The following is a 16,643-nucleotide window of genomic DNA, read 5'->3' on the forward strand; positions in this document are numbered from 1 at the left end:
ATTAGATGTACATTCCTGAGGTCTTTTATCTGTTGTAGCTTTGTCTTTTTCTTTTTCTTTTCATTACATCAGGTATATTGCCCTGTAAATTGTGGTAGTGGTACCAGGAATAAAAAATTAAGGAATTTTTAACTTTTCAATATTTGTGTAGTTCAGTTTTTCTACATTTTAGTACAGAAACTTTAACAAAATGCAGCTTTGAAGGTGTTTCCTTGTGAGTTAACAAGAAGATCATTGTTAATTAATATTTTGTATGAATTTTGCTGAAGTTAACTGTAAAGAAACACCTGCTGACTTGCAGTTTAAGGGGATCTATTCTCCCCATTTCCAAACCATGAAATGAATGGGCTCTGACATGTGGAGAGAATAGATATTTGTGTTTGCAATGTGTGTCTTAGATAATAGACTTGGGTATTTAAATTAGCATATTTGTGAATTTAATAGCATTAAGACTTACTTCAAATGAAAAATCTCAAAATTCAAAAAAAAAAAAAAAAAGAACAGAGCTGGGAGCTCGATTGGAGCTGCCTGTGGGGGAGGAGCGCCGCCGCCGCCGCCGAGAGCTGGGAGCTCGATTGGCGCTGCCTGCGGGGGAGGAGCGCCGCCGCGAGCTGGGAGCTCGATTGGCGCTGCCTGCGGGGGAGGAGCGTCGCCGCCGCCGCCGCCGCCGCCGCCGCCGCCGCCGCCGCCGCCGCCGCCGCCGCGAGCTGGGAGCTCAGTTGGCGCTGCCTGCTGGGGAGGAGCGCCGCCGCCGCCGCCGCCGCGAGCTGGGAGCTCGATTGGCGCTGCCTGCGGGGTGGAGCGCCGCCGCCGCGAGCTGGGAGCTCGATTGGCGCTGCCTGCGGGGGAGGAGCGCCGCCGCCGCCGCCGCCGCGAGCTGGGAGCTGGATTGGCGCTGCCTGCGGTGGAGGAGCGCCGCCCCCGCGAGCTGGGAGCTGGATTGGCGCTGCCTGCGGGTGAGGAGCGCCGCCGCCGCCGCCGCGAGCTGGGAGCTCGATTGGCGCTGCCTGCGGGGTAGGAGCGCCGCCGCCGCCGCCGCCGCGAGCTGGGAGCTCAGTTGGCGCTGCCTGCTGGGGAGGAGCGCCGCCGCCGCCGCCGCCGCGAGCTGGGAGCTCGATTGGCGCTGCCTGCGGGGTGGAGCGCCGCCGCCGCGAGCTGGGAGCTCGATTGGCGCTGCCTGCGGGGGAGGAGCGCCGCCGCCGCCGCCGCCGCGAGCTGGGAGCTCAGTTGGCGCTGCCTGCGGGGGAGGAGCGCCGCCGCCGCCGCCGCCGCGAGCTGGGAGCTCGATTGGCGCTGCCTGCGGGGGAGGAGCGCCGCCGCCGCCGCCGCCGCGAGCTGGGAGCTGGATTGGCGCTGCCTGCGGGGGAGGAGCGCCGCCGCCGCCGCCGCCGCGAGCTGGGAGCTGGATTGGCGCTGCCTGCGGGGGAGGAGCGCCGCCGCCGCCGCGAGCTGGGAGCTCAGTTGGCGCTGCCTGCTGGGGAGGAGCGCCGCCGCCGCCGCCGCCGCGAGCTGGGAGCTCGATTGGCGCTGCCTGCGGGGTGGAGCGCCGCCGCCGCGAGCTGGGAGCTCGATTGGCGCTGCCTGCGGGGGAGGAGCGCCGCCGCCGCCGCCGCCGCGAGCTGGGAGCTGGATTGGCGCTGCCTGCGGTGGAGGAGCGCTGCCCCCGCGAGCTGGGAGCTGGATTGGCGCTGCCTGCGGGTGAGGAGCGCCGCCGCCGCCGCCGCCGCCGCCGCCGTCGCCGTGAGTGAGGAAGCGCCTCGGTCAGGCCTGCTGAGGGCCCTCGCCGACGCCTGGGCTTACCCGCCGCCCCGCCAGCTCCGCTCGTTTCCCGTCCCCCGCGGCCCGGCGCGGGGCAGGCCTGCCGGGGCCATGGAGGACGAGGTGGTCCGCATTGCCCAGAAGATGGACAAGATGATGCAGAAGAACGCGGTAAGCGCGGCGGGCGGCGCGGGCCGGAGGGAGGCTGGGCGGCGGGCGGGGGTCATTCGGCCTGAGGGGTTTCCCGGCCCGCGGTGAGCGCGGAGGGTGCCGCGTGACGGCGGCGAGGCCCGCGCTCTGGGGAGGGGTTCCTGGGGAGGGGGGAGCTTCGTGTCCCGCGGCCGCGTCCCGGGCAGGGGTCCTGGGGGGCGTCCTGTCTCGCAGCCGCGTCCCGGGCAGGGGTTCTGGGGGGCGTCCTGTCCCGCAGCTGCGTCCCGGTCAGGGGTTCTGGGGGGCGTCCTGTCCCGCGGCCGCGTCCCGGGGAGGGGGTCCTGGGGGGGTCCCGGGGAGGGCGTCCGGTCCCGCGGCCACCGGCGCTGGGGCCCGCCCTGGGCGCCCGAGGCCCCTCGTGATTAGCGCAGCCCGGTAAACTCCATCGAGGCGTCCTCCTCATTATTTTAAACGTGACGGTGGTAAAGCCTCGCTGGTTTAGCTGAAGAGTGCAGAGAGCCCTCCCTGTTTGAAAGAATTCGTTGTCTTTCCCGGGCTCATTGGCCAGCAGCGAGAAAACAACATCAAACAGAGGTTTGTGATCAGTTTTAGACATGAAACTGTTCAAGCAAAACGTGAATTTCTTGGATCTTATTTTTGAGGAAGGCTGAACATTCCCTTGATTGTCTCAACTCTCCTGCATGTTTGCTTAGCAATTAAAAAAGGTGAACTATGCCAGTGTACTTGGCAAGTTGCTAAACTTTTTGGAAAAAGTGGATCTTGTTAGGCCGCGGAGTGCGGGGAGCTGTGTTTAAGGCACTGCCGCCGACGAGGCTGTGCTGCCGGCTGGATTTGGACACATGTCGTTACTGGTCCTCTCAGTGGTTTACGGTTGCTACCGGTGGCGTTTTCTGTTACTGATAACGTGTGCACGTGAACGTGTTCTCTTGTGGTTTGTATGAGGTGCTCCAGTTTTTGCATTTCTGTCCACCTGTGTGGGTCACTCTCAGTCCCTTGCTTCCGAGTCGTCTATATTTTCAGCTAAACTTCTGAAATTCCAAGTCAAACGAATGTGAAGGAGAGAAGGGCTGCTCTGATTTGCACAGCACTTTGGAGTTACAAAGCGTTTGTGCAGAATTCTTTGGCGACTCACGACAGCTGTGTTGCATTCATTTTACAGAATAAGAAACTGAGTCAGACCAAGCAGTTCACCTCCTTAAATGAAGTGTGCGTTGTGGATTAAGCCAGGACCCGAGTTTCCTGCTGGGCAGCATGCAGAAGTAATGTTAAACACCGAATTCTTAAGACTTCAGACTTGGTGTGCGCCTCTTTTCCTTTAACAGGTGCATTGCCCGGCGTGTAATTTCATACCCTGTTAATCTGTCTTTGCAATTTTGGCTTTTTAAAGTACCTCCTGTTTGTTTTCTGTTCCAGACGTTGCCTGTGCCATTTATTTTTTCTGTTGATACAGGCCTTTCATTCCTCACTGCAAGTGATGAGTTCTGTATATTTGATTGGCTGAACGTTTCTGTTATTCTGTTTAAACTGGCAAGTTTTTTTTCTTTGCCTAGAGAACCCTAGACTCCCCTAGTAGAAGCTGGCTCCTAGGGAAAAAGGCCGTTTCTTGGGTAATTTTTTTCTCGAACTCAGGCTATAAAATGTGTACCTTTTAATCATCTAGTGCACTAGGTGTTTTTGTTTGTTTCCTTTCCTTGAAATAGACGTTTCCTAGAAATGAGGAATTCCTTAGTGAGCAAGTATGGAGAAGACCAGTTTGTATTTATCTGCAGTTCTCAAATTATAAACACATAATGCGTCAGCAGGAGAATGAGGATAAGCTCCACAGATAATCCTCAAGTCTCATTTTTCTTTTCAAATCTTATATTTCTAGTAGTACAGAACTTTACCAATATAAAAACTTGCCCCCCCCCCCCCCCAAAAAAAAAGAACAGAACTGCAGGAAAGAGCAAAGAGCACTTAAAGTCTGTGTGTGTGTTTAATATATATATGTACATATACCCAGGTACATACACCTTTATATTTATATGTTGTTTTGTAAATAAATGACAATAATAATGTCTTGTGGAGATGTAGAACAGAAGTATACAACAAAAGCACAAACAGCAGGAGGGGGCAAATGGAGTTAAACTGTTAAACCTCCATGGGATGGTTCCATGGAGGAGGCAGAGAGGGGGATGGGATCCTCGAAGAGCTGCTGAAGACCTTGCATTTTTTGCAGATCTCTTTAGAATGCTACTTGTATATTATGCTCTCACTGAGTGCACCTGGCTGAGCTATGGCACATTAGCACGGTAAACATTTGTCAGATTTGCCCTAGTCAGAAAATTTTCTATACCTGCCATCCTGCTTGGCACTTAAAATAGTTTTTTTTTTTTAAGGTCTCTATGATATAGGGATGATGGGTGAAGAAGGTAGGCTGCAGGGTAATAATGTAGTATGTATGATCCCATTTTGATACAGTAAACAGAAAGTATTAAATGCATGCCTGTTTGTATGAGCAGTGAGTTTGCATGGTTATCTCAAGAGGGAGGGAATGGGACGGGTAGAGAAAGAGATTGACCACAGGCTATTGTTTTACTTGTTACAAGAGGCATGTGTTGCCTTCATTTCTGATTAAGATTTTTGTTTACAGATTATTGTAGGTTTACATGCAGTTGTAAGAAATAATAGTGAGATAGGTCCTGTGTGTCCTTTACCCAGTTTTCCCCAATGGTAACATCTTACAGAACCATAGTATACTGTCACAACCTGGGTATTGCCATTGACACAGTCAAGATACAGAACATTTCCATCCCACAGGATCTCTCCTGATGCCATTTTATAGCCACTGCTGCTCCCCCACTCCCCACCAAATCATAATGATCTGATAGTGCAGTGGATAAAGTTGCACTAAAGTTTTTGTGCAGATGATCAAGGGAAAATAGCCCCTGGGGAAGATGGCCCATCTCCCAGTCCCCCGGCCCTATCTGTCCCTGGCAACCTGTCATTTCAAGAATGTTATGTGGGACTTCCCTGGTGGCGCAGCGGTTAAGAATCTGCCTGCCATTGCAGGGGACATGGGTTTGATCCCTTGTCCGGGAAGATCCCACATGCCGCGGAGCAACTAAGCCCATGCGCCACAATGACTGAGCCTGCGCTCTAGAGCCCGGGAGCCACAACTACTGAGCCCACGTGCCACAACTACTGAAGCCCGCGTGCCTAGAGCCCGTGCTCTGCAACAAGAGAAGCCACCGCAGCGAGAAGCCCGCGCACTGCAACAAAGAGTAGCCCCCGCTCGCCGCAACTAGAGAAAGCCCACACGCAGCAACGAAGACCCAACGCAGCCAAAAATAAAATAAATTAACTAATTAATTAAAAAAAAAGAATGCTATGTGAATAAAATCATATAGTGTGTAACCTTTTTTTTTTTTCTTAATTAAAAAAAAGTTTGTTTTTGGCTGCGCTGCCGGTTATGCGATCTTAGTTCCCCGACCAAGGATTGAACCCAGCCCAGGTAGTGAAAGTGCTGAGTGCTAAACACTGGCCCGCCGGGGAATTCCCAGTATGTAACCTTTTGGATTGGCCTTTTTCAATCAATGTAATTCCCTGGAGAGTCATCCAAATTGCATGAATCAATAGTGCTCCTTTTTTTTAAAAAAAAATATATATATATATTTATTTATTTATTTATTTGGCTGTGCGGGTATTTAGTTGCAGCATGCGGGATCTAGTTCCCTGACCAGGGATGGAACCTGGGCCCCCTGCATTGAGAGTGCAAAGTCTTAACCGCTGGAACACCAGAGAGGTCCCAGTGCCGCTTTCTTTTTAATTGCTGAGTGGTATTCCATGGTTTGGCTATACTTCAGTTTGTTTAATCACTTGCCCATTGAAGAACATCTGAGTTTTTTCCCATTTCTTGACTATTACTGAGAGAGATGCTGTGGACATTTGTGTACCTTTTTTTGTGCGAACATGCGTTCTCTGGGGTAAATGCCGTATGGTATGTGTTGCTTTTTTTTTTTTTTTTTTTTGGCTACGCTGTGCCACATGTGGGATCTTGGTTCCCCAATCAGGGATCGAGCCCGTGCCCCCTGCATTGGGAGCTTGGAGTCTTAACCACTGGACTGCCAGGGAAATTCCTGTATTGCTCCCCCTGCCCCACTTGATTGATTGATTGATTGATTGGTTGATTGGCTGTATTGGGTCTTAGTTGCGGCACGCGGGACCTTCGTTAAGGCATGTGGGATCTTTTTTGTCATTGCGGCGCACGGGCTCTTCGTTGCAGCATGAGAGCTTCTCTCTAGTTGTGGCGTGCGGGTTTTCTCTCTCTAGTTGTGGCACGTGGGCTCTGTAGTTGTGGCGTGCAGGCTCCAGAGCGCGTGGGCTCTGTAGTTTGCTGCACGTGGGCTACCTCATTGAGGTGTGCGAGCTCAGTAGTTTGGCGCGAGGGCTTAGTTGCCCCGCGGCGTGTGGGATCTTAGTTCCCCGACCGGGAATCGAACCCACGTCCCCTGCATTGCAGGGCGGATTCTTTACCACTGAACCACCAGGGAAGTCCCTGTATTGCTTTTTTAAATTAAAAAAAAAAAAAAAAAAGGAAAAGCAATCAGAGGTAAAACAACTAATTATATGATTGCCTTTCAAAGTACATATTCAAACCCTACATTGTTGGTGTACATAACTTCTTTATGTTGATTTCTGGTGTTTAGCTCTAGTAACAAGACAATAATAATAACGCTGTAGTTTTCCTTGTTTCTTTCAACTGATGATCTGTGTATTTCTTACAAATAATAATTAACACTCACAAGCTACCAGGAGGCAAGTAATGGTTAGTGCTGGTGTGGTTAACTCCTTTATAGATAGGGAGGTTGAGGCATGGATATTGTGGAATTTGCCATGTTGAGGCATGGGTATTGTGGAATTTACCTAAGGTTATAACACTGTGTTCTGACTCAGATTCATTCAGATTTACTCCTTCTCTTTCTGTCTCCTGAATTAATAACTCTTTGTAATTTTGACCTAGGTGTGAGGACACGAAAAGGGTTTTTTCCTGTACCTGAGGTTTAGTGCTTGTTTTATAGAAGCAATATAGTATAGTGGTTAGAGTATGCACTTTAGCATCTGATTTTTTTTTCTTCTTAAGTCTTTAATGAATTTGTTACAATATTGCTTCTGTTTTATGTTTTGCACATGCCGGAAAGGTAATAGGCCTTGGCCCCTGGGCCTGGGCTTCGTCTCTTGTGCTGTCTCCTGTCCCTGTTGCCCCCGCGCGCTGGCCCGTCCGTGCTGTGCCAGGGGATATTGGTCGTCTCCCGGCTCAGTTCACAGTAGCTGAAAGGGACAGTGTGTAATGTTCTGATTTCTGCCCATCGTTTTCAAAGGGAGGCTCTGGCCATTGCTCCTCGGGTAAAATGCAGAGGGAGTGCTTTTTAAGATGGGACTGTCAGTGTTAGGGCCACTCCTTAATTACCAAAACGGAATCCCCTTCAGTTCCTCCAGCTGTGTTGTTTTGGCACAGAAAATGTGAGTAATAGGAATTTGGAACTAAGTTGGAGTGAAAAAACGCACCGGTCCCGCCGAATTTTCCATCGAAACAGTTGATTTGTGTTGTCTCTAGGAATTCTAAAGGGCGTACCGTTGCTTCCTAACCGGTGTCATTTGGGAGATCTACCTCTGTACGTTCAAATGATTAATTTTGAGACTTTGCTCATGTGTGCAGTAAACCCTTTAATTCCCTAAGACCTTCCTTTCCTCCATCTCATACCCCATTAAGCCCGCTTCAGTTTATCTCCTGAATTTCTTTGGAATCTGTCAGCTCTCCCTCAACATTCTAATACTGAACTTGCCTGTCTGTTGCGATTAGGTCCTAACTAGTGTCCATATATCTTGTTTCCTTCCAATCCATTCTTCACACAAGAAACCTTCAAAGCAAGTTGGAACATTGCTCATAAACATCGCTCACAAACATTGTTTTGAGAATAGAAAACACAGTGTTGGCCTTTAAGACTCTGCGTGGTCTAGAATCCTCTCTGCTTCTCTAGCCCCATCTTGTGCCACTTGTGCCCTCACTGTCTATGCTTCAGATACACTGAATTAACCTTAGTTCTCACTCATCTGACAGAAGTCAGTTGAGAAATTATTTTTCACTGTGATTCCTAGCATTAAGGAATTTGATGATCAGGTTTTGTATGAGGACTAAAACTAAACTGGGAAGTGGAAGAATTGAGTTTAAACTGTGTCAGTCAACACGCATGTATTAATGATACCTAAGTATTGAACACGGGACTAGGTTTCATGAGGGATACAGAAGTTCTGGCCATCTCTGGTTTTGGATATCCCTTATTTGTTGAGACCTTTGCGTTGTTTGGTTGCCTTTTGTCTGTTTTCCAGATGGGAAAACAGGAACAAGGGAAGTATAGGTTATTACTAAGTGGGGTTGAACAAGTGGAGCAGCAAACTGCAAAGCAGAAAGAAGAGGGACGTACTATAGAGGGATATGATTTCCATTTTCAAGGCGCCTGCGTCCTGTGCAGGGAGACAGCCTAACATAACATGTGCCTAACAAAAAATATATTGACTTCTTACTAAAATCTCCAGTTCATATAACCAAGGGGTTTATACCTTCTCCTTTAAAAGTGATATTCCTGGGGGGAGGGAGGGGCAAGATGGCAGAAGAGTAAGACGTGGAGATCACCTTCCTTCCCACAGATACAGTAGAAATACATCTACACGTGGAACTGCTCCTACAGAACACCCACTGAACGCTGGCAGAAGACGTCAGACCTCCCAAAAGCTTTATTTTATTTTATTTTATCATCTTTATATCTATATATAAAGTACAGTCTTGAGCTAGTACAGGTAGCCTGAGAGTCTTAGAGGCCTTTAGTTAAAGGAATCTAGCCAGCGAACATAATTCTCATACTAAACTGCCACAAGGAAGAAGTTAACTTACCCTGTATGTCAGGGTCCAAAAAAATTTAAAGATGTGCCTAATGCAAAAATAAGTTATAAAGATTTAGGCCAGTCAAAAACTAACAGCAGTTTCAGGTAGAGGTGCATGCCTAATGTAAACCAGCATAGTTTCCATTTACTGCGTTCTTGTAATCACTGAAATAAAAACTTCTACAAGATTAAAAAAAAAAAATTCACCGATTAAAGTAAGTGTACAATTCACTAGTTCTTAGTATTTTCACAACCAATATTGCTATCTAATTCCAGAACATTTTTGTCACGCCCCCCACAAAGAAATCTTGTATATGTTAGCTGTTACTCCCTATTTTCCCCTCCCCAACATCCCCTGGCATCCACTAATCTACTTTCTGTCTATATGGATTTGCTCATCCTGGACATTTCATAGACATGGAATTATACAATATATGACCTTTTGCTATTGGCTTGAAATATTTCTCCCTTTAATAGTGTCAGTTTTTCGGACTTCCCTGGTGGTACAGTGGTTAAGAATCCGCCTGCCAATGCAGGGGACACGGGCTCGAGCCCTGGTCTGGGAAGATCCCACATGCCGCGGAGCAACTAAGCCCGCACGCCAAAACTACTGAGCCTGCGCTCTAGAGCCCAAGAGCCACAACTACTGAAGCCCATGCACTTAGAGCCCGTGCTCCTCAACAAGAGAAGCCACCGCAACGAGAAGGCCACGCACCACAACAAAGAGTAGCCCCTGCTCGCCACAGCTAGAGAAAACCCGCGCGCAGCAACGAAGACCCAACGCAGCCAAAAATAAAAATACAAATAAATAAATAAATAAATTTATTTATTTATTTAAAAAATAGTGTCAGGCTTTATCATTTTAATTCTGTTAGTTTTTCTTTATGTATTTGGGACTTGCTTATACTGCATTTGTCTTTTAAGTCATATAGGAGAAAAACTGAATTACAAACAAAAATACATTTATACTGTCTTTTGTATTTCCTTATGTAGTGGACATACTCCACTGGAAAAGAGAAATCACCATACCTTTTGATGAACTCATTTGCTGGCATGATGGAGTGAAATCTAGCAGAATGTCAAGCCGATTTCCCCCACAGGACATTTCCTTAGTGTCAGGGTGGTACAGGATGATGGGGGACTGAGCCAAGAAAGCAGAGTGAAATTTCCTGCACAGTCATGGCACGAACAAACCAAATCCCGCTAGATAAAGGGGCCTGTGACAATCATTAGGTCTCCTCTTCAAGACATTTGCCAGTTTTTGAACCTATAGAAAGCAGGAAGCTTAAATACCTAATGCCTGAGGGAGAGAACTTTCCAAAGTGAGGAATCAGAGACCTACCAGACTCACAGTAAAAACCCAGAAGTGCCATCCCCAAGAAGGGGGCTGAGTCAGAAAAAGTGAAATCATCTGCAATGTTTCAGTGTTTATGAGACAAATTTTCATTGAGAAAGTGTAACGGTAACAAATACATAGCTGGTCTCTCCTTACATTTGCCATACTCTGAAGCTGTGAGAACTGAGAGCCTAAAGAGCTGAATTCAAACATCTGAAAGACTGAAGTCAATAACTGACTGTATTTATTGAAGAATCAAAGACCTGTCAGGCTCACAGCAAAAATCCAGGGAGGCCACAAATCAGGAAAAATCATAGGTAGCATGAGACAAGTAAAGCTCCAACCCAGTTCTGACCTAGTAAAATTCCTGAAATGACTGAAATGATCAGCCACTCTGATTAACAGAGAAAGGGGTAAATCTTCTCTGGTTCAAAGTAATAGCATCTTCAGTCTCTATGAATTTTTTATTCACCATGTCCAGCACACAATCAAAAATTATGAAATTCCTGAAGCAGGAAAAAGTGACTAAAAATTAAGACAAAAAAAAAAAAAAAAAAAACAAAACAAGAAAAATTGATTTAGAGGGAATTCAGATTCTGGAGTCAGCACAGAACTTTAAAATGACTATATTGAGAGTAAAAGATGGGGATTAATAGATTAAAATATGGAGAATCTCAACAGAAAATTGGAATCAATTTTAAAAAATCAAATACAGATAAATGAAAAATAAGAAAACTGATCCCCAGCAGACCTTAGGGAATACTAGAAGAAATTTTTTTAGGCTGAAGTAAAATGGCCCAACATAGAACAGAGCTGGCCTCTCCGTCCCATATTGAACTCGAGTTGGAAGAGGCGAGTCCGGTCTCAAAACGGAGGTAAAACCGCCGCCCGGTCGCCCCCAGCCCGACTCCGGCCGTCGCCGCCACCGCCGCCGCCGGGGGTGGGGTGGGGAGGAGGGCCATGATCCAAAGGAACCAGAACAGTTGAGAAAACTGTTTATTGGTGGTCTGAGCTTTGAAACTACAGACGATAGCTTAAGAGAACATTTTGAGGAATGGGGCACACTTACAGATTGTGTGGTGATAAGAGACCCCCAAACAAAACGTTCCAGGGGCTTTGGTTTTGTGACTTACTCTTGGGTTGAAGAGGTGGATGCAGCAATGTGTGCTCGACCACACAAGGTTGATGGGCGTGTAGTGGAACCAAAGAGAGCTGGTTCTAGAGAGGATCTGTAAAGCCTGGTGCCCATCTAACAGTGAAGAAAATTTTTGTTGGTGGTATTAAAGAAGATACAGAAGAATGTAATTTGAGAGACTACTTTGAAAAGCATGGCGAGATTGAAACCATAGAAGTTATGGAAGACAGGCAGAGTGGAAAAAAGAGAGGATTTGCTTTTGTAACTTTTGATGATCATGATACAGTTGATAAAATTGTTGTTCAGAAATACCACACTATTAATGGGCATAATTGTGAAGTGAAAAAGGCCCTTCCTAAAGAAGAAACGCAATCTGCTGGATCACAAAGAGGTCGTGGAGGTGGATCTGGCAACTTTATGGGTCGTGGAGGAAACTTTGGAGGTGGTGGAGGTAACTTTGGCCGTGGTGGAAACTTGGTGGAAGAGGAGGCTATGGTGGTGGAGGTGGTGGCAGCAGAGGTAGTTATGGAGGAGGTGATGGTGGATAGAACGGATTTGGAGGCGACGGTGGTAACTATGGCGGTGGTCCTGGTTACAGTAGTAGAGGAGGCTATGGTGGTGGTGGACCAGGATATGGAAACCAAGATGGGGGATATGGTGGCGGTGGTGGAGGATATGATGGTTACAATGAAGGAGGAAATTTTGGAGGTAACTATGGTGGTGGTGGGAGCTATAATGATTTTGGAAATTATAGTGGACAACAGCAATCAAATGATGGACCCATGAAGGGAGGCAGTTTTGGTGGAAGAAGCTCGGGAAGTCCCTATGGTGGTGGTTATGGATCTGGTGGTGGAAGTGGTGGATATGGTAGCAGAAGGTTCTCAAAACTCACAAGAAAAGGGCTACAGTTCTTGGCAGGAGAGAGAGCGAGGAGGTGTCAGGAAAGCTGCAGGTTACTTTGAGACAGTCGTCCCGAATGCATTAGAGGAACTGTAAAAATCTGCCACAGAAGGAACGATGATCCATAGTCAGAGAAGTTACTGCAGCTTAAACAGGAAACCCTTCTTGCTCAGGACTGTCCTAGCCACAGTTTGCAAAAAGTGCAGCTATTGATTAATGCAATGGAGTGTCAATTAGATGTACATTCCTGAGGTCTTTTATCTGTTGTAGCTTTGTCTTTTTCTTTTTCTTTTCATTACATCAGGTATATTGCCCTGTAAATTGTGGTAGTGGTACCAGGAATAAAAAATTAAGGAATTTTTAACTTTTCAATATTTGTGTAGTTCAGTTTTTCTACATTTTAGTACAGAAACTTTAACAAAATGCAGCTTTGAAGGTGTTTCCTTGTGAGTTAACAAGAAGATCATTGTTAATTAATATTTTGTATGAATTTTGCTGAAGTTAACTGTAAAGAAACACCTGCTGACTTGCAGTTTAAGGGGATCTATTCTCCCCATTTCCAAACCATGAAATGAATGGGCTCTGACATGTGGAGAGAATAGATATTTGTGTTTGCAATGTGTGTCTTAGATAATAGACTTGGGTATTTAAATTAGCATATTTGTGAATTTAATAGCATTAAGACTTACTTCAAATGAAAAATCTCAAAATTCAAAAAAAAAAAAAAAAAGAACAGAGCTGGGAGCTCGATTGGAGCTGCCTGTGGGGGAGGAGCGCCGCCGCCGCCGCCGAGAGCTGGGAGCTCGATTGGCGCTGCCTGCGGGGGAGGAGCGCCGCCGCGAGCTGGGAGCTCGATTGGCGCTGCCTGCGGGGGAGGAGCGTCGCCGCCGCCGCCGCCGCCGCCGCCGCCGCCGCCGCCGCCGCGAGCTGGGAGCTCAGTTGGCGCTGCCTGCTGGGGAGGAGCGCCGCCGCCGCCGCCGCCGCGAGCTGGGAGCTCGATTGGCGCTGCCTGCGGGGTGGAGCGCCGCCGCCGCGAGCTGGGAGCTCGATTGGCGCTGCCTGCGGGGGAGGAGCGCCGCCGCCGCCGCCGCCGCGAGCTGGGAGCTGGATTGGCGCTGCCTGCGGTGGAGGAGCGCCGCCCCCGCGAGCTGGGAGCTGGATTGGCGCTGCCTGCGGGTGAGGAGCGCCGCCGCCGCCGCCGCGAGCTGGGAGCTCGATTGGCGCTGCCTGCGGGGTAGGAGCGCCGCCGCCGCCGCCGCCGCGAGCTGGGAGCTCAGTTGGCGCTGCCTGCTGGGGAGGAGCGCCGCCGCCGCCGCCGCCGCGAGCTGGGAGCTCGATTGGCGCTGCCTGCGGGGGAGGAGCGCCGCCGCCGCCGCCGCGAGCTGGGAGCTCAGTTGGCGCTGCCTGCTGGGGAGGAGCGCCGCCGCCGCCGCCGCCGCGAGCTGGGAGCTCGATTGGCGCTGCCTGCGGGGTGGAGCGCCGCCGCCGCGAGCTGGGAGCTCGATTGGCGCTGCCTGCGGGGGAGGAGCGCCGCCGCCGCCGCCGCCGCGAGCTGGGAGCTCAGTTGGCGCTGCCTGCGGGGGAGGAGCGCCGCCGCCGCCGCCGCCGCGAGCTGGGAGCTCGATTGGCGCTGCCTGCGGGGGAGGAGCGCCGCCGCCGCCGCCGCCGCGAGCTGGGAGCTGGATTGGCGCTGCCTGCGGGGGAGGAGCGCCGCCGCCGCCGCCGCCGCGAGCTGGGAGCTGGATTGGCGCTGCCTGCGGGGGAGGAGCGCCGCCGCCGCCGCGAGCTGGGAGCTCAGTTGGCGCTGCCTGCTGGGGAGGAGCGCCGCCGCCGCCGCCGCCGCGAGCTGGGAGCTCGATTGGCGCTGCCTGCGGGGTGGAGCGCCGCCGCCGCGAGCTGGGAGCTCGATTGGCGCTGCCTGCGGGGGAGGAGCGCCGCCGCCGCCGCCGCCGCGAGCTGGGAGCTGGATTGGCGCTGCCTGCGGTGGAGGAGCGCCGCCCCCGCGAGCTGGGAGCTGGATTGGCGCTGCCTGCGGGTGAGGAGCGCCGCCGCCGCCGCCGCGAGCTGGGAGCTCGATTGGCGCTGCCTGCGGGGTAGGAGCGCCGCCGCCGCCGCCGCCGCGAGCTGGGAGCTCAGTTGGCGCTGCCTGCGGGGGAGGAGCGCCGCCGCCGCCGCCGCCGCGAGCTGGGAGCTCGATTGGCGCTGCCTGCGGGGGAGGAGCGCCGCCGCCGCCGCCGCGAGCTGGGAGCTCGATTGGCGCTGCCTGCGGGGGAGGAGCGCCGCCGCCGCCGCCGCGAGCTGGGAGCTGGATTGGCGCTGCCTGCGGGGGAGGAGCGCCGCCCCCGCGAGCTGTGAGCTGGATTGGCGCTGCCTGCGGGTGAGGAGCGCCGCCGCCGCCGCCGCCGCCGCCGCCGTCGCCGTCGCCGTGAGTGAGGAAGCGCCTCGGTCAGGCCTGCTGAGGGCCCTCGCCGACGCCTGGGCTTACCCGCCGCCCCGCCAGCTCCGCTCGTTTCCCGTCCCCCGCGGCCCGGCGCGGGGCAGGCCTGCCGGGGCCATGGAGGACGAGGTGGTCCGCATTGCCCAGAAGATGGACAAGATGATGCAGAAGAACGCGGTAAGCGCGGCGGGCGGCGCGGGCCGGAGGGAGGCTGGGCGGCGGGCGGGGGTCAGTCGGCCTGAGGGGTTTCCCGGCCCGCGGTGAGCGCGGAGGGTGCCGCGTGACGGCGGCGAGGCCCGCGCTCTGGGGAGGGGTTCCTGGGGAGGGGGGAGCTTCGTGTCCCGCGGCCGCGTCCCGGGCAGGGGTCCTGGGGGGCGTCCTGTCTCGCAGCCGCGTCCCGGGCAGGGGTTCTGGGGGGCGTCCTGTCCCGCAGCTGCGTCCCGGTCAGGGGTTCTGGGGGGCGTCCTGTCCCGCGGCCGCGTCCCGGGGAGGGGGTCCTGGGGGGGTCCCGGGGAGGGCGTCCGGTCCCGCGGCCACCGGCGCTGGGGCCCGCCCTGGGCGCCCGAGGCCCCTCGTGATTAGCGCAGCCCGGTAAACTCCATCGAGGCGTCCTCCTCATTATTTTAAACGTGACGGTGGTAAAGCCTCGCTGGTTTAGCTGAAGAGTGCAGAGAGCCCTCCCTGTTTGAAAGAATTCGTTGTCTTTCCCGGGCTCATTGGCCAGCAGCGAGAAAACAACATCAAACAGAGGTTTGTGATCAGTTTTAGACATGAAACTGTTCAAGCAAAACGTGAATTTCTTGGATCTTATTTTTGAGGAAGGCTGAACATTCCCTTGATTGTCTCAACTCTCCTGCATGTTTGCTTAGCAATTAAAAAAGGTGAACTATGCCAGTGTACTTGGCAAGTTGCTAAACTTTTTGGAAAAAGTGGATCTTGTTAGGCCGCGGAGTGCGGGGAGCTGTGTTTAAGGCACTGCCGCCGACGAGGCTGTGCTGCCGGCTGGATTTGGACACATGTCGTTACTGGTCCTCTCAGTGGTTTACGGTTGCTACCGGTGGCGTTTTCTGTTACTGATAACGTGTGCACGTGAACGTGTTCTCTTGTGGTTTGTATGAGGTGCTCCAGTTTTTGCATTTCTGTCCACCTGTGTGGGTCACTCTCAGTCCCTTGCTTCCGAGTCGTCTATATTTTCAGCTAAACTTCTGAAATTCCAAGTCAAACGAATGTGAAGGAGAGAAGGGCTGCTCTGATTTGCACAGCACTTTGGAGTTACAAAGCGTTTGTGCAGAATTCTTTGGCGACTCACGACAGCTGTGTTGCATTCATTTTACAGAATAAGAAACTGAGTCAGACCAAGCAGTTCACCTCCTTAAATGAAGTGTGCGTTGTGGATTAAGCCAGGACCCGAGTTTCCTGCTGGGCAGCATGCAGAAGTAATGTTAAACACCGAATTCTGAAGACTTCAGACTTGGTGTGCGCCTCTTTTCCTTTAACAGGTGCATTGCCCGGCGTGTAATTTCATACCCTGTTAATCTGTCTTTGCAATTTTGGCTTTTTAAAGTACCTCCTGTTTGTTTTCTGTTCCAGACGTTGCCTGTGCCATTTATTTTTTCTGTTGATACAGGCCTTTCATTCCTCACTGCAAGTGATGAGTTCTGTATATTTGATTGGCTGAACGTTTCTGTTATTCTGTTTAAACTGGCAAGTTTTTTTTCTTTGCCTAGAGAACCCTAGACTCCCCTAGTAGAAGCTGGCTCCTAGGGAAAAAGGCCGTTTCTTGGGTAATTTTTTTCTCGAACTCAGGCTATAAAATGTGTACCTTTTAATCATCTAGTGCACTAGGTGTTTTTGTTTGTTTCCTTTCCTTGAAATAGACGTTTCCTAGAAATGAGGAATTCCTTAGTGAGCAAGTATGGAGAAGACCAGTTTGTATTTATCTGCAGTTCTCAAATTATAAACACATAATGCGTCAGCAGGAGAAT

At 51.3% G+C, this 16,643-nt stretch overlaps 1 pseudogene across 1 annotated transcript in view; it reads left to right on the top strand.

Moving 5' to 3' along the window:
• Positions 1–16,643, top strand: part of LOC309653861 — an 84,583-nt pseudogene that overhangs the window by 1,431 nt on the left and 66,509 nt on the right. The window contains exons 2-3 of the transcript in view: positions 11,030–11,825; positions 11,952–12,188. The product of the transcript in view is annotated as an uncharacterized misc_RNA (transcript). The remainder of the gene's footprint in view (positions 1–11,029; positions 11,826–11,951; positions 12,189–16,643) is intronic.

The sequence above is a fragment of the Balaenoptera physalus genome (assembly GCF_965194825.1).
Source record: "Balaenoptera physalus genome assembly, contig: HAP1_SCAFFOLD_1339, whole genome shotgun sequence".
Classification (NCBI taxonomy): domain Eukaryota; kingdom Metazoa; phylum Chordata; class Mammalia; order Artiodactyla; family Balaenopteridae; genus Balaenoptera; species Balaenoptera physalus.